This window comes from Taudactylus pleione, unplaced genomic scaffold (assembly GCF_031769625.1).
Source record: "Taudactylus pleione unplaced genomic scaffold, aTauple2 ptg000066l, whole genome shotgun sequence".
Taxonomy (NCBI): domain Eukaryota; kingdom Metazoa; phylum Chordata; class Amphibia; order Anura; family Myobatrachidae; genus Taudactylus; species Taudactylus pleione.
The window spans coordinates 30,569,197-30,593,375 of NW_028284468.1; positions in this window are offsets into that span (position 1 = coordinate 30,569,197).

A 24,179-nucleotide genomic window follows, 5' to 3' on the forward strand; every position below is an offset into this window, starting at 1 on the left:
TACACAGATGCAGGTATCACAGATCTTTTTAGATTTGATCCTGCATCTGTATGATGCTACTTCCCCAGGGCCCTTAAGTCCACACAACCACTGCCCACACTGCCGCCCACACCACTGCCGCTGCTAACACCCGCTACCGTCCCCGTGTCCTAGTCGCAGCTAACACCGGCTAACCCGTCTCCCCCGGGTCCTGGCCACAGCTAACTGCTTCCTTCCTTCAAGCCCGCCACCACTTTTGCTCACACTGGCCAGCCATCTTTGTATACCCAAGTGAAGCCACAGTGAGTAAACCTGCTGGTGTATTTGTGAGGTAATAGTTTAAAAATTATAACTTTCTCAATTACCTAAACCCAAAAAGCACCTAGCCTGTTCACAATAACTACCTAATAAAACAAACCCAAAGTCTAAATTCACCCCTATCCTTTGTTATGCCTTCCCAAATGTCCCCCACATGAAACAACAGAAAAGTGGTCATAATTAAGAGTGTCAGAAAAAACTGACAGTTGGAACTTTAGATTTCTCCCAAATCATAATTTTTTATGTTTTTGTGGTGAAGCCCCTTAAACACCATGTCCCCTCAAGATTTCTTTTTGGGAGAATTCTGTTTTTTTCCAAGGGGACCCCTTTGTCGTTTGTCCCCTGTATTTAGCAACCAGGACTGGCTCTTATTAGCATGGTGCTGGTTGTGCTTAATACAGGGGACACCTACATCATTTGTCTCATGTATTTAGTACAACCAGTACTGGAGCTGCAAAGCCCGATGCTGGTTGTGCTGTGGAGGCACATCATGTGTTTTTTATATTACACATTTTTTAACAGATACATGGATGGATCTCACTGATACGTCCATGCATCTGTGTCTTATTGATTTGATTTTCTCAGGTGCATGCACAGCACCAGTGAGTCCCTCTGTTGCCTGCTGATGCTTCTGTGCATGGCTCTGTTGCTGCAACTGCTCCTCATCCTCGCTGCTGCCACTGCCCCACACACCTGAAGCATTCCCCTGCAGCCGTCTTTCCCTCTGCACCCCCAAAACACCTCCTGTGTGCTGTCCGCTCATCCACCCATGCTAGTGTACCTATTTGTTGTCCTTCTGCCCTGAAGGTGGCCCTGTTTGCTCGTCAAAACCCTGATGGTTAATAAATTATAAAAAAGCAATGAATATCCATAGACCAAAAACCTTTCTGTGAATTAGCTATGATAGAGGGGATAAAGTTAAGGTATGTACATGTGTTTATTAGTTATTGTGTTAGGTGCAGCAGCTTGAAGGCGGTGTCCAGAGCGATCCTAAAACATTGCATGTACAGCTGTGCATAAACAGAAAGTACTAAATTTGTTTAGAATACAACCTTTAAAACATTAGTGCCATGCATGGACTTGATTTCTTCATGACCATTTGGACATTTTTGTAATCTAGCATAGGCACACAAAGTTATGTGTTTTAAAAAGGAGTGCCGGATTATAGAGTGACTTTAGATAGATGGATAGATAGATAGATAGATAGATAGATAGATAGATAATGAAATGTCCAGACTCACTGACTTATCAACATCCAGCCCAAGCACCAGGACCTAGAAACATGAAAGTCAGGGAGTATATTCCTTCCATTATGTATGTACCCAATAAGCAGGGATTTTTCTTAATTTGACTCCAAAGGGGTTGAAAAGGACTAAAATGTTTCCTCATCCTATGCAATGTCCTGACTGACTGTCTCATTGTGGCTGCAGCATAGTTCAATATTCAAACACCAACTGTCACACCAAGTGCTGCCAAACATCACTGGCAGTTGGTGTAGTTCACCTATTTGAATAGTGAGGGAAGAGAGGGGGTCATTCAGACCCACTCGCGAGCGCAGGATGCTCACAAGTGGGTTGATGGTGCCCTACTGTGCATGCACACAGCGGAGGGAGCTCCGTTGTGCACAGGCGCGAGACCCAGCTAGCGAAGGGATAGCCATCGCTCTGGGTCTTGCACCAAAGGGGGCGTGCAGTCGATTGACAGCACGCCCCCTTTGGTGGGCGTGCCTGCCAGAAGGAGGCGTTCCCATGGGAACGCCTACTGTCTGAAGCCTGCCCCACAGACATCAGTAGTGATGTCAGTGGGAGTGATTTTGGCTCTGATAGAGCCAAAATCACTCCAGGGCTTGCGGCAGCGAGACCCTACCGCAGGGTCTCTGTCGCAAGCCCAATGGTTGCGATGGTCTTGACCATCCCAACCATCATCATGGACGCTCGCTATAGCTGTGGGTGGTCACCCACAGCTATGCGAGCGTCCAAGAGGCCGCTCCATATTCATGTAGGAGGGCCCTGATTCAGAGCGAGCGCTCTGGTCAGAGCGTCCGGCTCTGAATCAGGCCCAGAATGTATTACTACAGATGTATGGGAGGGAAATGTGTTACTACACAGGAGAGAGAGGGGAATGTTAAATGTGTTAATACAGGGTGAGGGAAGGGAATGTGTTACAAAATGGGTGAGGGAGTGAAATGTGTTACTTCAGAGGTGAGGGAAGGAAATAAGTTACTACAGGTGTGAGTGAGGGTAATATGTTACTATGTTACTAGGGAATGTTGAATGTGTTACAACATAGGTGAGGGAGGGAAATGTGTTACTACATAGGTGAGTGAGGATAATGTCTTACTACAGAGGTGAGGGATTGGAATGTTTTTGTACACAGATGAGGGAAGGTAATATCTTACTTTAACAGTGATGCATTACTATAGAGGTGAAGAATTAATGTATTTCTGGAGTGGTGAGATAGAAATGGAAACCGTAAATATTGTTTAACTGGGTGAAACTAGGCTACATAAGCTAGTGTATAAAAAAAGACCTTACTCACTGACTCACTGGCTTATCAATGCCCAGCCAAACCCCTGGACCTAAAAACATGTAATTCAGGGAGTATATGCCTTCCATGATGTAGGCACCCACTAAGCAGGGATTTTTCAAAATTTAAACAACAAGACTCAAAAAAGACTGGGTGCTGATCAATGAATCAAATGCTGTAAGAAATAGCAGCAAATTCACCAAATGGGCTTGTGTCTGCCCACTACTAATATAGAAATACCACAACAAAACAGTGGTGATGTGCTAATAAACAGATAAATATTATACTATGTAATTCCCAAAACGGCATTAAGAAATCTCAAGACACCACCTATGTAATATTAATAATATTTACAGAAATAGAATATATCAGTACATATATTCACAGTTACACGTATAAAAAATCACATTCTCCATTATAAAAAACTCAAGTGCACTCCTAAAATTTGAAATATATAAAAAATGTACTACCGCTAATGAAAGTTAATCACTGGATCTTTGGTGCCTGGAGCAATCACTTGTCAAATTAATGAATATGTGAAGCTCTTTCTGTCTATGCGCACACTGTTACACCAGTCTCTCTCCACATCAATACCTAGTTGCAGAGTCCCATGAGCAATCTGCTGCGTTTGGAAGGACACACCTCCTATGAAGCATGCACACGGTGGGCTCTCCTGGTAAGTAGTGGGGATCCGGACGGTGTTTCATGTGAGCAGCTAATAGCCAAGGGAGTTTCCATTGCGCGAACCCAAACAAAGTGAGCCGTTTTGAGTCACAGTCACTTATAATTGTGCTGATAGAGCTTCCACCTCCCGACTTGAGACTCGGTCTATTAGGCTTCCCCACCACCAGATACCGGTTTCAGTAGTGTGGCAGCAAAGCTACTGTGGTATACAGTCACTGGCAGGTAAATCTCTGACTGGTTTTGCTCCAATATGGGGCATTATCAAAGAGGAATCATATGCAGGTCAAGACGGCCTTATATACCAGCTTCTTCATTCAATTTTTTAACTTAAAAATATGGGTATATGAGCGCTGGTATGGATTAGAATTGGTGGACCGTACAAATAAAAATATATGAATGTAATGAATAATCAGTAATCAATAATAAAACAAAACAAACAAACAAAAAAACAAAACAAAACAAAACATTTTTTTTTTAAATAAATAAATAAAAAATAATAATTAATAAAAAAACAAAGATGAAAATAGAAAGAAAAAACAGCAAAGGAGAGAAAAGGCATAAACAGTATTATGGAATTAATGTTTATAGTCTTTGTAGACTAGTTGGGGGTGTGCCAGTTCTGCTTGTACCCCACGAGGGGTCCGCTGTGCTGTTGCCACCTAACTCACCCTAACTAGCTCGGCGTTGACTGCTGACTTCAGCTGCAGATTCCCATCTGAGCCGCGATCACATGTCCCGCCGGGCTGGCGCCGCTTGATGACAGAGGGCGTCGGGGGATGTTCAGTGGGCTTGTAGCGGCAGCGGCAGTTGTTCTTTTCCTGGGCACTCCTTCCAATCACCAACACGTTTCGGACCTTCCACGGGTCCTTTGTCAAGGATGAAGGGGGTGGGCCTTAGTATGGCTTTATTTATAGTGTGACAAATTAGTAAAAAGAGTTAAAACCCGGATATCCGGTCCTGGAATTTGCAGGAGGGTTGGAGGCAAGCACATGTTCTTTTTTCTGTGCCTGACTCCATTTTGGTTTATGCCAGAATGGTGTAGATTGAGAAAAGTTAAAGAAAGATAAGCAATGATATGAAACTAACAAAATAAGAATAAATATAGATAAATAAAGATAATAACATTTAAAATAATAAATAATAAATAAAAATAAAATTAAAATAAAGTGAAATAAAATTAAAAATAATAATAATAATTGCTAGTGAATAATGAATCTAAAAATTATTATTTTGATTTTAAAATACTTATAAAAATGCTTTTAATTCTATATCAATGTTCAGTCCATACGGTTCCAATGTGTGGAGGTTATAGATCCATTCTGTTTCTTTTTTCTTTAATGTTTTGATCAGATCCTCACCTCGCCAGTTTTGTGTTACTCTTTCGATACCCATAAACTTCAATCCTCTTGGGTCCTTATTGTGGTTATTTAAAAAATGGGCTGATACACTGTGAGTAGTGAGGCCTTTCTTGATGTTGTATATATGTTCTGATATTCGTACTTTTATTTTTATTTTTGTTTGGCCGATATATTGAATGCCACATGGGCACTCTAATAGGTATATCGCTCCTTCGGTCTCACATGAGATGGAATCCTTAACTGGATACTTTCGTCCTGTTTGGTTTGAATTGAATTCTGTTTTCTTGTTGGTGTCCTTAATCTGGTTCTTACAGCCAGTGCAACTTTTGCAAAAATGGAAGCCCTTTGAAGCTTTATTTATTTTCTCTTTGTTGTTCTGGGTCTCGTAGAAGCTTTTCATTAGTTGTTGTTTGAGGTTTGACGCCTTCCTGCATATAATATGTGGTTGTGCTGGCAGTATCTTCTTCACTTCCTCATCTAGCCTCAATATATTCCAGTGTTTCATAAGGATGTTTTCGATCTGTTTGTAATTGCTTTTGAACTGTGTAATGAATGAGACTGGTCTTTCTTCTTCTTGTTTTGTGTTCTTGTATTGAATGAGTGTGCCTCTGTCTAATTTGCCAATTTTTTCAATTTCTTCTGATAGTCTTTTTTCTTTATAACCCTTCTTGATGAAATTTGACTTCATTTCTGTTGCCTGTACCCTAAAGGTGTCATCTTTGGTACAGTTCCTTCTTTGGCAGCGAAATTGGCCCCCTGGTATGTTGTTTTTCCATTTTGAATGATGGTTACTTTGAATAGGCAGAATGCTATTGCCACTGACATCTTTAACATGATTTCTGGTCATTATTCCACCGTCTTCTATAAATATTTCCAAATCCAGAAAAATAATCATTTGTTTGCTATAATTAGATGAGAATTCTAAATTTAGGTTGTTCTGATTCAGAGAAATAAGAAATTGCTTCAGGTCATCTTCTGTTCCATCCCAGATAAATAGCAAATCGTCAATATACCTGCCCCACAATTTGATGTTTCCAATATACGGGTTATTCTGCCAGATATGAGTATCCTCCCACCTTGCTACAAACAAGTTTGCGTAGCAAGGGGCAAAGGATGTGCCCATTGCAGTTCCTCTTGTTTGTAGAAAAAAGTCGCCATTGTGCCAAAAATAATTTTTCCTAAGGATGAAATCTATTGAATCCATTATGAAGTTTATCTGTTCATTTGGAATTGTTGATTGAGATGATAGGTAATGTCTAGTTGCGTCACATCCTTTTTCGTGATTGATGACTGTATATAATGACTTTATATCACTTGAACATAAGAGGTAAGTCTCTTTCCAGACAAAGGTATCTAAAATTTGTAATACCTGCATCGTGTCTTTAAGGTAACTTTGTTGTTTAGATACAAGGGGTTGTAAGAAGAAGTCTACATATTTGGAGAGGTTTGCTGTGAGGGAACCAATCCCCGAGACTATCGGTCTTCCAGGTGGATTGGCCAATCGTTTATGTATTTTGGGGAGGTGGTAAAATGTGGGAATGCGTGGATGTTCTCTATGAATAATTCATATTCTTTTTTAGAAATTATACCCTGTTCTATTCCTTCATTTAGTTGTTCTTGCAAAATCTTTTTAAAATCTTGTGTAGGATCTTTATTCAATTTTTGATAAGTAGTGGCGTCGGAAAGGAGATTTTCTGCTTCCATACTGTATTCCTCTACATCCATTATTACAACTCCTCCCCCTTTATCCGCCGGTTTTATTATGATGGTTTTTTCTTCTCTTAGTTCTTTTATACTTGCTTTTTCTTCTCTTGTGAAGTTATATAAATTATTCTTTTTTTGGGGGAGTTGTCTGATTTCTTCTTCTATTAGTCGTTGAAATGTTGTGATATGTGGTCCTTTGACATGTGTTGGGTAAAAAGTTGATGCCGCTCTAAAGTTGGTGTGTATATATTCTTTAGATGGTGGCATGCATACTCTTGTTACTGGATCTTTTGCAAAATATTTCTTCAAGCATACCTTTCTAATGAATTTTAGTGTGTCTATGTATAAGTTTAATTTGTTGACACCTGAATGGGGGGCAAATTTTAGTCCTTTCTTTAGGAGGTTTCTTTGAGCTGTTGTCAGTTCTTACTGAGATTGAAAATAAGTCCTTTATCTTCTTCCTCATCTGTAGTTGGTATTACCCTCACAGCAAACCTCTCCAAATATGTAGACTTCTTCTTACAACCCCTTGTATCTAAACAACAAAGTTGCCTTAAAGACACAATGCAGGTATTACAAATTTTAGATACCTTTGTCTGGACAGAGACTTACCTCTTATGATCAAGTGATATAAAGTCATTATATACAGTCATCAATCACGAAAAAGGATGTGACGCAACTAGACATTACCTATCATCTCAATCAGCAATTCCAAATGAACAGATAAACTTCATAATGGATTCAATAGATTCCATCCTTAGGAAAAATTATTTTTGGCACAATGGCGACTTTTTTCTACAAACAAGAGGAACTGCAATGGGCACATCCTTTGCCCCTTGCTACGCAAACTTGTTTGTAGCATGGTGGGAGGATACTCATATCTGGCAGAATAACCCGTATATTGGAAACATCAAATTGTGGCGCAGGTATATTGACGATTTGCTATTTATCTGGGATGGAACAGAAGATGACCTGAAGCAATTTCTTATTTCTCTGAATCAGAACAACCTAAATTTAGAATTCTCATCTAATTATAGCAAACAAATGATTATTTTTCTGGATTTTCAAATATTTATAGAAGACGGTGGAATAATGACCAGAAATCATGTTAAAAATGTCAGTGGCAATAGCATTCTGCCTATTCAAAGTAACCATCATTCAAAATGGAAAAACAACATACCAGGGGGCCAATTTCGCCACCTAAGAAGGAACTGTACCAAAGATGACACCTTTAGGGTACAGGCAACAGAAATGAAGTCAAATTTCATCAAGAAGGGTTATAAAGAAAAAAGACTATCAGAAGAAATTGAAAAAATTGGCAAATTAGACAGAGGCACACTCATTCAATACAAGAACACAAAACAAGAAGAAGAAAGACCAGTCTCATTCATTACACAGTTCAATAGCAATTACAAACAGATCGAAAACATCCTTATGAAACACTGGAATATATTGAGGCTAGATGAGGAAGTGAAGAAGATACTGCCAGCACAACCACGTATTATATACAGGAAGGCGTCAAACCTCAAACAACAACTAATGAAAAGCTTCTACGAGACCCAGAACAACAAAGAGAAAATAAATAAAGCTTCAAAGGGCTTCCATTTTTGCAAAAGTTGCACTGGCTGTAAGAACCAGATTAAGGACACCAACAAGAAAACAGAATTCAATTCAAACCAAACAGGACGAAAGTATCCAGTTAAGGATTCCATCTCATGTGAGACTGAAGGAGCGATATACCTATTAGAGTGCCCATGTGGCATTCAATATATCGGCCAAACAAAAATAAAAATAAAAGTACGAATATCAGAACATATATACAACATCAAGAAAGGCCTCACTACTCACAGTGTATCAGCCCATTTTTTAAATAACCACAATAAGGACCCAAGAGGATTGAAGTTTATGGGTATCGAAAGAGTAACACAAAACTGGCGAGGTGAGGATCTGATCAAAACATTAAAGAAAAAAGAAACAGAATGGATCTATAACCTCCACACATTGGAAACATATGGACTGAACATTGATATAGAATTAAAAGCATTTTTATAAGTATTTTAAAATCAAAATAATAATTTTTAGATTCATTATTCACTAGCAATTATTATTATTATTTTTAAATTTATTTCACTTTATTTTAATTTTATTTTTATTTATTATTTATTATTTTAAATGTTATTATCTTTATTTATCTATATTTATTCTTATTTTGTTAGTTTCATATCATTGCTTATCTTTCTTTAACTTTTCTCAATCTACACCATTCTGGCATAAACCAAAATGGAGTCAGGCACAGAAAAAAGAACATGTGCTTGCCTCCAACCCTCCTGCAAATTCCGGGACCGGATATCCGGGTTTTAACTCTTTTTACTAATTAGTCACACTATAAATAAAGCCATACTAAGGCCCACCCCCTTCATCCTTGACAAAGGACCCGTGGAAGGTCCGAAACGCGTTGGAGATTGGAAGGAGTGCCCAGAAAAAGAACAACTGCTGCTGCCGCTACAAGCCCACTGAACATCCCCCGATGCCCTCTGTCATCAAGCGGCGCCAGCCCGGCGGGACATGTGATCGCGGCTCAGATGGGAATCTGCAGCTGAAGTCAGCAGTCAACGCCGAGCTAGTTAGGGTGAGTTAGGTGGCAATAGCACAGCAGACCCCTCGTGGGGTACATGCAGAACTGGCACACCCCCAACTAGTCTACAAAGACTATAAACATTAATTCCATAATACTGTTTATGCCTTTTCTGTCCTTTGCTGTTTTTTCTTTCTATTTTCATCTTTGTTTTTTTATTAATTATTATTTTTTATTTATTTATTTAAAAAAAAAAAAAAAAATTTTGTTTTGTTTTGTTTTGTTTTTTTGTTTGTATTGTTTTATTATTGATTACTGATTATTCATTACATTCATATATTTTTATTTGTGCGGTCCACCAATTCTAATCCATACCAGCGCTCATATACCCATATTTTTAATCTGACCACTATTTATTGAGCTGCGGAAATACAAGCGCAACACACCATTTTTATTTTTTACTTCTAACTACTATAACCTAAGTGGAGTTTGCTGCTATGCCTTATATAACACGACACAATCATAGAAGAGATAACATTGCAGAAATCTTCTCAACCACCAGAGCACCTGTAGAACCAACCAATAAAGAGGAAGGTTTTTGTAACCAATTCCTTAGACTGGAAAAATATTATGTACAAGAAATAAGACAATGGTGGGAAATTACAACATTATCCAAATATTTGGAACAAGGGCTTATTCCAAAAGGCCTAAGAATGCAGAAAAATCCAACATTCGTACCCATCACAATAGACTTTTTCAAAAAATGGAACAATATATTGGATACATGTTCCAGGGAATTGATCAAAGTAATCATTAAGGATAGAGAAAGCTCAATGAAAAATATAAATGAGAATTTTGAACAAATTGAGAAGAAATTTGAGCCATTACAGACAATGCAAGATTATCAGAACTTGATGGACCTAGCAAAGAGCAAAATGGAGAAACTAGAGGACGATATTATTTCACAAAAGAAAAAGAAATTAATAAGAGATTATGAAGAGAAAGATTTGTATTCAAAAACTACCAATGAATAAAGGAACCACACATCAAATATAGAAACCATAAAACAAAGACAGGGATACCAGCAATATAGGAAAATTCAAAATCTAACTAGAGAGAAAAAACCTCTCCTGCAAGGATACCCACAGACAACTAGACAAAGAGAGTACAAACCCTATGATCAAAGAAACTTTTCATATCAGACGCAACAACCATGTCAACAACATAATCCATACAAATTGATCTGACAATCATACCAACAAGGAAAAGATTCAGCCAATGAATTAGAGCAAAAAAGTTTCAGAACACTCCTTGAAGATATTGAAGAGCAACAAAATGTGCCTAAAAAGAAGTTGCAGAAGAGAAATTATGAAGAAGAATCAGACAGTGACGACAACTTAGGAGACGATTTTTTAGAGAACCTTTGAGGACCAGGGAGACCCCCAGATCCAATACGGTCAATGAACAAAAAAAGAAAGAACAGTCCATCATCAGGAAAAGGGGAACGAGAGGAGGAAAAAGAAAGAAGAAACAGGTAATACCAACTACAGATGAGGAAGAAGATAAAGGACTTATTTTCAATCTCAGTAAGAAAGAACTGACAACAGCTCAAAGAAACCTCCTAAAGAAAGGACTAAAATTTGCCCCCCATTCAGGTGTCAACAAATTAAACTTATACATAGACACACTAAAATTCATTAGAAAGGTATGCTTGAAGAAATATTTTGCAAAAGATCCAGTAACAAGAGTATGCATGCCACCATCGAAAGAATTTATACACACCAACTTTAGAGCGGCATCAACTTTTTACCCAACACATGTCAAAGGACCACATATCACAACATTTCAACGACTAATAGAAGAAGAAATCAGACAACTCCCCGAAAAAAAGAATAATTTATATAACTTCACAAGAGAAGAAAAAGCAAGTATAAAAGAACTAAGAGAAGATAAAACCATCATAATAAAACCGGCGGATAAAGGGGGAGGAGTTGTAATAATGGATGTAGAGGAATACAGTAAGGAAGCAGAAAATCTCCTTTCCGACGCCACTACTTATCAAAAAATGAATAAAGATCCTACACAAGATTTTAAAAAGATTTTGCAAGAACAACTAAATGAAGGAATAGAACTGGGTATAATTTCTAAAAAAAGAATATGAATTTATTCATAGAGAACATCCACGCATTCCCACATTTTACCACCTCCCCAAAATACATAAACGATTGACCAATCCACCTGGAAGACCGATAGTCTCGGGGATTGGTTCCCTCACAGCAAACCTCTCCAAATATGTAGACTTCTTCTTACAACCCCTTGTATCTAAACAACAAAGTTACCTTAAAGACACGATGCAGGTATTACAAATTTTAGATACCTTTGTCTGGAAAGAGACTTACCTCTTATGTTCAAGTGATATAAAGTCATTATATACAGTCATCAATCACGAAAAAGGATGTGACGCAACTAGACATTACCTATCATCTCAATCAACAATTCCAAATGAACAGATAAACTTCATAATGGATTCAATAGATTTCATCCTTAGGAAAAATTATTTTTGGCACAATGGCGACTTTTTTCTACAAACAAGAGGAACTGCAATGGGCACATCCTTTGCCCCTTGCTACGCAAACTTGTTTGTAGCATGGTGGGAGGATACTCATATCTGGCAGAATAACCCGTATATTGGAAACATCAAATTGTGGCGCAGGTATATTGACGATTTGCTATTTATCTGGGATGGAACAGAAGATGACCTGAAGCAATTTCTTATTTCTCTGAATCAGAACAACCTAAATTTAGAATTCTCATCTAATTATAGCAAACAAATGATTATTTTTCTGGATTTGGAAATATTTATAGAAGACGGTGGAATAATGACCAGAAATCATGTTAAAGATGTCAGTGGCAATAGCATTCTGCCTATTCAAAGTAACCATCATTCAAAATGGAAAAACAACATACCAGGGGGCCAATTTCGCTGCCAAAGAAGGAACTGTACCAAAGATGACACCTTTAGGGTACAGGCAACAGAAATGAAGTCAAATTTCATCAAGAAGGGTTATAAAGAAAAAAGACTATCAGAAGAAATTGAAAAAATTGGCAAATTAGACAGAGGCACACTCATTCAATACAAGAACACAAAACAAGAAGAAGAAAGACCAGTCTCATTCATTACACAGTTCAATAGCAATTACAAACAGATCGAAAACATCCTTATGAAACACTGGAATATATTGAGGCTAGATGAGGAAGTGAAGAAGATACTGCCAGCACAACCACGTATTATATACAGGAAGGCGTCAAACCTCAAACAACAACTAATGAAAAGCTTCTACGAGACCCAGAACAACAAAGAGAAAATAAATAAAGCTTCAAAGGGCTTCCATTTTTGCAAAAGTTGCACTGGCTGTAAGAACCAGATTAAGGACACCAACAAGAAAACAGAATTCAATTCAAACCAAACAGGACGAAAGTATCCAGTTAAGGATTCCATCTCATGTGAGACTGAAGGAGCGATATACCTATTAGAGTGCCCATGTGGCATTCAATATATCGGCCAAACAAAAATAAAAATAAAAGTACGAATATCAGAACATATATACAACATCAAGAAAGGCCTCACTACTCACAGTGTATCAGCCCATTTTTTAAATAACCACAATAAGGACCCAAGAGGATTGAAGTTTATGGGTATCGAAAGAGTAACACAAAACTGGCGAGGTGAGGATCTGATCAAAACATTAAAGAAAAAAGAAACAGAATGGATCTATAACCTCCACACATTGGAACCATATGGACTGAACATTGATATAGAATTAAAAGCATTTTTATAAGTATTTTAAAATCAAAATAATAATTTTTAGATTCATTATTCACTAGCAATTATTATTATTATTTTTAATTTTATTTCACTTTATTTTAATTTTATTTTTATTTATTATTTATTATTTTAAATGTTATTATCTTTATTTATCTATATTTATTCTTATTTTGTTAGTTTCATATCATTGCTTATCTTTCTTTAACTTTTCTCAATCTACACCATTCTGGCATAAACCAAAATGGAGTCAGGCACAGAAAAAAGAACATGTGCTTGCCTCCAACCCTCCTGCAAATTCCGGGACCGGATATCCGGGTTTTAACTATTTTTACTAATTAGTCACACTATAAATAAAGCCATACTAAGGCCCACCCCCTTCATCCTTGACAAAGGACCCGTGGAAGGTCCGAAACGCATTGGTGATTGGAAGGAGTGCCCAGGAAAAGAACAACTGCCGCTGCCGCTACAAGCCCACTGAACATCCCCCGACGCCCTCTGTCATCAAGCGGCGCCAGCCCGGCAGGACATGTGATCGCGGCTCAGATGGGAATCTGCAGCTGAAGTCAGCAGTCAACGCCGAGCTAGTTAGGGTGAGTTAGGTGGCAATAGCACAGCGGACCCCTCGTGGGGTACATGCAGAACTGGCACACCCCCAACTAGTCTACAAAGACTATAAACATTAATTCCATAATACTGTTTATGCCTTTTCTGTCCTTTGCTGTTTTTTCTTTCTCTTTTCATCTTTGTTTTTCTATTAATTATTATTTTTTATTTATTTTATTTTATTTAAAAAAAAAAAAAAAATTTTTGTTTTGTTTTGTTTTGTTTTTTTGTTTGTTTTGTTTTATTATTGATTACTGATTATTCATTACATTCATATATTTTTATTTGTGCGGTCCACCAATTCTAATCCATACCAGCGCTCATATACCCATATTTTTAATCTGACCACTATTTATTGAGCTGCGGAAATACAAGCGCAACACACCATTTTTATTTTTTACTTCCAATTTTTTAACTTGCCAATCAACATATCATCCACACCTGTTGACCTAGTTCTTCTTATATCAGCATTTCTCTTAATTGAGTCTTTTTGTGTCTAAATACTACAGACTAAAAACTCATAAGGTTATAAATATAAACATGCACAATTTGTATCCATAATACATATACTATTCAACAAAATATCATTTTAAGCTTATTTTTTTTACCTAAAAATGATGGTGTCTTGATTTAACATATTCAAACAATTGAATATTTAAACATTCTAATAATACCTAATTAAATTAAAACCCCAGTCTCTCAATATATAAGGCCATGTATTTACCACTGCACCACCAGGGTATAAGAACATGAGACATAGTTTTCCCTATACTCTATTACTTTCAGAGTGACTCAAAATAGATGTACATTTCCTTGATATTGTATTACATCTTACTTTTACTGAGAACAATATTATAAAAATATATATATATATATATATATATCTATATAGAGCATAGAGAAAGGTTCAATAAATACTTGAAAGATATACATATTTGTCTGCATTCCTATATATTAATGTGAGTCAAGCTTCCACTATAGAATGGAAATAATCAGGTGAAACTCATTGCTCATTTGTACTATCAATAGAATTGATAGTACACGATAAATAATAAAAACAATACCCCAATACCATGTGAGTTGGATAAACCCCTCAACTACATAAATGTTTGTTATTCCAACCTGCATCCTTAGACCACTCGGACCACTTGACTGCTAAAGCATCCAGATATATTGTATAATAACTAGAAAGCATATCAAATCCTGACAAAAAGATCCTCACCACTACAATCCCGGATAGAACTCCTAACTTAGACTCACTGGATTTACAGTATATGTTATAAAAATGACTCAAAATCTATATTGTCACTAAGACCAGTGGGAAATAATGTATGTAATCTGAAAATCCAATAGGCTTGCTTGGCACATATGGTCCTTTAGTGATAACCTCCCCTTTTTTGGTTACCCCAACATGTTTGACTCCTATGATTTTTAAACATGATGCGTTATCCTCATGGCACTTTGCAAAATGTTGGGACACACTGTGAAGCTGATATTTCTTAAGTATATTGAGCCGATGTTCCTTCATTCTCATTTTAAGCTTGTGAGTGGTTCTGCCTACGTACTGGAGGCCACATGGGCACTCCAGTACATAGATACAATATGTAGTGCTGCAATTAATGAATTCCTGAATGGGAAATGATTCCTTGCTTACACTTGACATAACTGACTGAGCCTTGTTTATAATAAAGCTACATGTGATGCATCTGGTACTTCCGCACCTATAGAAGCCCTTAGGAAAAGATGGAAGCCAATTGTCTCTGCTGGATTTAGCAGAAAACACCGTTTTAATATTGCTGGGAGCTAACATGCTCTTGAGATTTCTGTTTTACTTGAAAAGTACTTTAAGTTCCAGTTCCACTGCAGCATTAAGAATGGGATTATTTTGTAATATGCTAAAATTTTTAATTAGTGTCTTTAATTGCATTAGATTTGTTGTTAAATTTAGAGATATAAAACATTTGCATCTCTGATTTAAACAAATTCTAATCTTTGTTATCAACAGAAGGCTTGGCTTTTTTAGGAATTAAGACTGTCCCTTTCTAGATTTAAAGATCTATCATAGGCTGATTCCAGAAGATGCCTAGGGTATCCCCTATCCAAAAAATCTCTAAGAATTTGAATTGCCTGAACCCGAAGATTCCACATTAGAATAATTGTGCCAAAGATGATAAAATTGACTTTGGGGTAAATTCCAGAGCTAAGGAGAAAGTTATTTGTGTCAACTTTTTTTTTAATTCACTGTAAATAAAGAGGAGCCCTCCAAGGAGATGGTCAAATCCAAAAAATTAACTGTGGAGTGATCAAAACAATACATGTATTTAAGATTAAATTAATTATCATTTAAATATGTGACAAAACTACAAGTTAAGTGTTCATCCCCAACCCAAATAATAAGTAAATCATCTATATAATAGTCATAGTACACTATGTGCGCAGCAAATGCCCCCCCAAATGTATATCAGTTCAAATACTCCCATATATAAATTTGTAAAACTGGGTCGAACCTTGTGCCCATGGCCATTTCCACCACCTCTAAAAAGTACTGACCCTCAAAAGTGAAATGATGGTGTTTTACGAAAAATGTGATGGAATCCAGCATGACATTCCTTAACTCAAAGGAGATGTCTGTATAAATTTCTAGAAAACTAGTGACAGCTTTAACTCCTTGGTCATGTGGTATACTGTATGTGTGTATAATGCTTGCACATCTAATGAAAAAAAAGCATACCCATATATCCATACTATATAATTGATTGTGTTAAGAAGGTGCATGGTGTCCCTTAAATGTGATTTCAAATTAACCATAAATTTCTGGTGCAGTTAGTGACTTGTGAAGTTTAGGGCTGTGATAAATATACAGTATACATGGCAATCCTGCACTCAATTGCATACTAAATGGTATTTGGGAACTGCTTTGATATTAGAGATGTCCTTTCTCTTAAAGTCATAAAGTTGCAGTTATATTTGTTTTATCAGAGCGCTACACCTCTGATGGTATGTATCATATAGTATTATTGATAAGTATAATATGGGCTTTTGGATAACCACCACTATGTTTGCTCAATTTGTATATGTGTTTATAATGCAATGCTTAGTATATGCAGGTGTATAGATGAAAATAATTATAAGCTGTTAATAGCATTAATCCTTTACTTGAAATTATAGAGCAAAAATCCCATGTACAATTGGAACACAGAAAAATGTGATCCCAAAACATAAAATATATTCACAAATTATAATGGATGGTGTTCCCACACTGTGGGTATATTATACTGACCACAGCGGGCCACTCATATAAACTGAATCAATTGAGGTGATCAAAAAGAATGAATTTACATACAAGAGACGCAATTAAAACAAAGCCAAGAATGTAAATAGTCAGTGTGAGGTTCTGGTTTTGTTGTTGGGCCCGGGGTGGTGATAGGAGCAGATACTGAAGCAGGTTTAAATGAAAAGGTGAAAATTTTAATAAGTGGTTTGATAGACATGAATATGACAAAAACTAAAGTCCAGATAATGACAAAAACTAAAGTCCAGATATAGCACTAAGTGCACTTGGGAGCTGTGGAGAAGTAATGGGAAAAAGTCCAGTTAGTGACAGGCAATGAACAGTATCCAGGAAGTGATTGGTTAATAGGGAAATGTCCAGTTGATAACAGGCTGGAGAAATCAGGTGTAGTGGCTGAAATGAAGAATGCAGGCTGAGGAAGGATTATCCAGCAGAATGTCAGTGGAGGCAAGGTGCAGGGTGAACAGCAGACTCAAGTACTCAGGCAAGGGGAAGGTAATGGAGGATGCAGGGTAGTCCAGCGGTGTTGGAACAGACAAGCAGGCAGGTAGCGTATCACAGGAAACAGGTGGTGAGCACAGGGAACTCTCTCTCAGCTCTGCTGATAAACATGTTGCACTGGCAATGAAGTGAGGCTCTGAACGTCCCTAAATACCAAGTGCTGTGCCATGACTGGCCAGAGAGAGCATGTGACAAACCAGGATTGGACGATTAGGTCACGTGACCAGAGGCAAGATGGCAGCACCCATGCCAGAGCGGAACGGAAGCACCACCAGGCCTCACCAGCCCAAAGTGACAACATGCCTCACAGACCCATGTACAGCCAACGCCCCTCGCCAAACACCAGCACCACTGCCAGATGCTCCCCGCCATAGTGACCTCACAGGTACTACCCGTCAACCACATCTAATATAGTCTGGATGTGGAATAAGAATAAAAGAGAGTGGATTTTTATATGTATTGGTTTAATGGTATAAAAATTAGTGCATTTTAATAAGTACACAATGTTAAAAATAAAAATGTGACAGATAATGCCCAAGCCTGAGGTGGGCTTGCATATAAGAAGTCATATTGTTTCACCTATTTATATGTTTATACACATCACTTAACCATCTCTCCTATCATCAGATAACAGGTGGGGACATTTGGATATTATGTGTTTGTAAAATAATTCATAGCATCACATATAGACAATTGTATATGTCTCAAACTCTACATTATTTCCCTTGTGCTACAATTGCACTTGGTCGGTGTGTCTTTCTTATTATGAATGACACTATCCATAAGCCATTACTTCTTCCCTCATGAGAGGAAGTGTACATATAGTGTACAAAATGCAAATATACATATGGGTTCTATAATCTATCAAATCCCATATTGCAGTAGACAGTTGATATAATCACACTCTATTCTGCAGAATGGTCACATTATTAAACCTCATATGAGTTATATTTCTCATGAAGATATAATGTGAGCATGAAGAGCACAGATAAATGTTAACCGATTGTCATATAATGGAGTTTAGTGTGTCTATAAGTCTGTACAGGACTATGTATATTGTGCATGGCTACAAATGTCACATATTTAACTAATGATCCACCTGTGTGTCCTAATTTCCTAATGTAGCCTAATTACACCATATGGTTGATGGCAAGCTACTGTTGTCAATGGATTAATAATTTCTAGCTCATTGGCATTTGTGTTTCATTTTTTTAGCAGGTTGGCAATATTGAAGTCAATATTTAGGCCTACTGGTTCCAAAGTCTGTATGGTGTGTTTCCATTTGGCTTCTTTCTTGTTCAATATGTGTAAAAAATCACCTCCTCTCCAATTCTGCATAGGTTTCTCTATCGCTATGAAATCAAAACCTGATGTGCTGGAGTGGTGGTGTTCTTTAAAATGTCTGGAGACACTGTGATTGTCATACCCTATCTTGATATTCTGCACGTGTTCGTAGATCCTCTGTCTAAATGATCTGGTAATTCTGCCTATGTATTCCAGGCTGCAAGGACACCTGAGTAGATAAACTACCCTTTTGGAGTCACAGGTCATGTGTTCTCTAATGGCATGGGTCTTCCCTATGGTTGATGATGTAAAGGAATAGATGGCTTTTGTGCTACATTTTACATGCCTGGCATCTTCCACAGTAGTGAAATCCTATTGTTCTGTTGTTAGATAATGTGGTTTGTGTGGTCATCTTGGGGGGTATATGGTTTCTGACGAGTCTCTGTTTGATCTCAGGAGCTTTGGTATAAACAATGTCAGGATATTCTTTTAGGACAGTCCTGAGGTCATTATCCTGCAGGAGGATATTCCAATGGCATTTGAGATTTTTCCCAATCTCAATGGCTGATTCATTATACTGTGTTATGAAATATATGGAGTCTTGTTTCTCCACTGTGGATGACTCTGGGTTGTAGCAATGTGTCTCTGTTTATTGTCTTGACTTCCTTATATGCTCCCTGTATTAGGTATTTATCATACTGTTTTTCTAGAAACAGTTCAGTGAGTTCTGTACCTTGGGATTCATAATCCGCTATTCTACTACAATTCCTCCTTATTCTCCTGTATTGTCCTTTAGGTGTATTTGCCAGCCAGTTGATGTGGTATCCACTGGTGGCTAAAATATAGCGGTAGCTGATAACATCCACTTGTTATTTTAATTTCTTGTGTGTATTTGCCAGTCCTCAATAAATATCTCCTGATTTACAAATTCCACTCTAGTTTGACTTGAACTAATTGTAAAGGTTAGATTATTGTGATTATTGCCCATGTGTTCAATAAATTCTTGGATGCTATTTTGGGTGCCTTTCCAAATGAAGATATCATCATCAATGTACCTCCACCAGAGAATGAGGTGCACTCTAAAGCTATGCCCCTGCCATACTTGATCCTCCTCCCACTTTCTCCTGAACAGGTTGGCATAGCTCAGAGCAAACCTCATTCTCATGGTGGTCCCTGTAGTCTGCAGGTAAAAGGTATCATTGAACCAGGTGTAATTGTGGATCAAAATAAATTCTATTGTCTGGATGATGAATTCAATTTGTTGTGTAGTTAAACTGTTGTATTTTTCCAAAATGTTTTGGCACTTGCTCATCCCTAATGGTGGTTCATTATAGTGTAGAGTGATGTGACATCACTAGTGATGAGCCAAAAATCATCTTCCCATGTGATCTTAGTCAGCGTACGTAGTATGTCTGTGGTGTCTTTAATATATGAGGGTTGTAATTTCACTATCTCCTGCAGGAATGATTCTATATATTGAGAAAGATTGGATTTGAGTGAGTTTATACCAGAAATGATCAGGTGTCCGGGTGGGTGTTCACAGTTTTTTGCACCTTCAGGAGATGGTAGAATACAGTGTTAACAGAATGTGGCGTGTTAAGATAGCAATACTCTTGTCTGGTTAATATCCCTTTCTCAATCCCTATCTTCAGTAATATGCCTAATTCTTTTTGAAATTATATTGTTGGGTCCGTCTTCAGAGTCCTATATGTGTTGGAATCGCTTAGAATTCTGAGTGATTCGTCTACTGTATGTACTGTAATTCTTCTTATCCAGAATCATGATTCTACCCCCCTTGGCTGCTGGTTTTACCACTCTTTTAGTGTTTTTCTCTAACTGCTTCAATGCTGTTCTTTCTTTGTTCGTGATGTTGTTATTTCCATATCTTTTCTAGTTATTGTTGAGTTTGTCTTTATCTTGTTGTACTAGTTTCTCAAAGGTAGTGATGAAATTACCCTTTATGTGGGTTGGGATGAATTGAGATGGGGGTCTGAATTTGGTATGTTGGTAAGTAGATTCTTCTCTTATTCCTTTGTATGCTTTACTATTCTGTATAAATTACTTCTTTAGGGTAAATTTCCTAGTAAATACTTTGACATCTAAATATGTCTCAAATTTATTATGTTTATTACTGGCTGCAAATTTCAGCCCTAATTATAATACTGATATTTGTGCTTTCTATAGGGGTATAGAACTCAAGTTGCACATTCCTATTTTGGTTGCTGTGTCATCATTGTTTCTAGTATCTCCCTTGTCACCTCTTCCTATATCAGAATTATGTTGCTTCATTGTCTCATTTGTTCTATTGTCTGGACACTTTATTGCTACATTAGTTTTGTGTTTTGTTTTTTGTTCATGTTTGGTCCTACCTAATCTGCATCCATGTCTTCTTCTATAGTTTTTCTCTTTTGGCACTGTGTGTTGTTTTGGGTTGGAGTGCAGGCTCTCATGCCTGTCACCAGGTCTAAAAAATCTTGTTTCCATGTTGTATCTTGTTCTTGATTGGTAGTTTTGCCTATATCTATGTTATCTGTTATGTCAATATTATTAGTCCTGTCATGTTCTTCCTTATTTTGATTGTCAATGCCTGGTAATTGACCCCTAGTTGTGTTGATCCAACCTTCATCAAATGAGAGTCTAGTTAGCTGTTTGTATTCTAGACCATCCTCCCAATCGTACACTGAGAAGTAAGTGTCATTGTTGGTATATGATGAGAAGGTGGTATCACAGTCTATATTTCTGTTGTCGATATTGATAAGTGATGAAGTTTTGGATGTCTCATTTCAGACCTTCTTTGTCATGTATCTCTTGTCCTTATGATGTATTTTCGTCATAAACTGTTGATATGTGAGGCCTACTCTCTTATACAAAGGTGTTCTTTGTGTGTTTCTGTTATTATCTCTGTTCCTTTGTTTTGATTTTTTGTTACAGTCAGTATTATTATGAGCTCTAGTAAGTTTCCTCCCTGATTTTCATGTTGTTTAAATTTTTGTATATCTCTTTTTAATTCCGTTCTGCTGGTCTCGTTTAATTTTATTTATCTTTGATTTGATAATTTTTTGATCTTTATTGTAGATCCTGAGGAAGGTTATCGGTTCTATATCTTTGAAACCTTCCTCCTTATTGTGGGGTTCAAGTGTAGTATATAAATTGTTAATTTGTACTTCTAAAGTTTTGAGTTTCTCTTCATGTTTCTCTATGATAAATTGAATTAAAACTTTTGAGCAATTGTGTAGGATATCATGCCAATTCTTCATGAAGACATTATAGTTCTGATTGTGTGGAAGTATATTCTTTTAGCATAACCCCTTTGGGACAATATCATGCTGTAAATACCACTGTAATGTGTACTTGTCCCACCATGGTTTTGTTTCTTTGTTAATTGTTTTCTCAGGTTTTAGTAGTGTGTCACAAAAAGCTTCTGTAGATGGTATGGCTATTTCTGTTCTATATTAGTGAATGCTTTATTGACCCTATCTAGTCTAGTTGATCTGAAAGAGTGTGTTGTCAAATGTGTGTGTGAACTCGCACTGCATGCTGCAGGGTCTATTGAACAGAAGTAATATTTATACAGTATACATGGTGATCCTGCGCTCAATTGAGTACTAAATGTGCTTTGGGAGCTGCTTCAATATTAGAGATGTCCTTTCTCTTAAAGTCATAAAGTAGTGGTTATTTTTGTTTTATCGGAGTGCTACACCTCTGATGGTATGAATCATATAGTATGATGGATAAGTCTAATATAGGCTTTTGGACAACCACCACTATGTTTCCTCAATTGTTATGTGTGTATAATGCAATGCCTAGTATATGCAGACATATAAATGAAAATAATTATAAGCTGTGATCAAATAGCATTAATCTTTTACTTGAAATTATAGAGCAAAAAGCCCATGTACAAGTATAACACAGAAAAATGTGATACCAAAACATAAAAAATATTCACAAATTATAATGGGTGGTGTTCCCACACTGCGGGTATATTACACTGATCACAGCGGGCTACTCATATAAACTGGATTAAGTGAGGTGATCAAAAAGAATGAATTTACATACAAGAAACACAATTAAAACAAAGCCAAGAATGTAAATAGTCAGTCTCTTATAGCCATAAAGCAGTTTAACTCACACTTGCACTTAACCCCTATGGAGATACTTAGTGCAAAACTGAGACCCGTTTTATAATAATAATAATAATAATAATAATAATAATACTTCATTGTCATTAACAGCACGAATGATGTCCACTAAAAACCAAACAGCACTATACCACATAATAAAACAGGCAGCAATTACACTATTATTTAAAAAAAAAAAAAAAGCATCATAAAAGCATTAATCGATCAAAAATTAAATCAAGCATTCAATATACGCACTGCACTTTGAGCTGGTGGTGTGTACCTTCAGTGCTGTATTGGAGATGCAGATCCTTATGTGGGTAATTGTTTTAAGGTCACAGGAGGGTGAGGATTATTATCTTCAAAAACATAATTTTTGATCACCTCAATTGATTCAGTTTATACACACATATACAATTTGAGGAAACATAGTCGTGGTTATCCAAAAGCCCATATTAGACTTATCGATCATACTAGGGATGTGATAAAACAAAGATGAGATAGGAAATTAAATATTAAAATTACATCTCCTTGAAGAGCCCCATTTAATAGTTGAAGATAATCCTCCTCAAATTTGTTAGTCGGATCACCAGAGATCCTCTGGTAGAAGAAAACATCATTGAGTTGCTGAACAGCCTCTTTCAAATAATATTCTCTGTATAGTACCCCCCCCCCTTATTGGCGCTCCTAATGACAATAAAAATATAATTTTCAAGTTCTCTAAGGGCTTTCTGTCCTTGTTTATTTAGATTAAACCAATTAGATTTACTGGAACAGATTTTAAGAAAATTATCAACAGTTTATTTTCTAAAAATACAATATACAGTAGAGTTAGATTTATGTCCAACAGGATAAAAGGATGACATGTTTTGGAATTTATTTTTCACATTCAGGGTACCTGAAGTTTCTATGTCAAAAATATTCTCTGTCATTGCCCCTTCACTAGTATTATTTTCCACCCACAGACATTGTAACATGGACATGGTATCAGCATCTGACTGATCTAATAATATAGGGGAGCATTCACCCTCGTTAGGTTTTTTTGATGCAAAATATCTCTTTCTGCATAGATTACATACGAACTGATTATGTTTGACAAAAAGGTCAAACATATTTGGGTCCTGAATGGGAGAAAAGTTCAATCCTTTTTTCAAAAGTTTTATTTGGGGTTCAGTGAATACTTTATCCATTAAATTAAAAATACCTTTTGCATTTATTGGAGTCTAGGCCCTCTAGCGTACCCTTCTGCCCCCTCTAGTTTTTCTGAATTGCTGTGTCTTTTTGTGGTACCTATAGACAGTAGAGCAAATGGGTTGGTGTATACAAATTTCCCCTTCAGTTGATTGTCTAAAAAAACCTTATCAGATTCAAAAGTCTATCTTCTATTGGCAGTTAATGGTCCCACAACAGA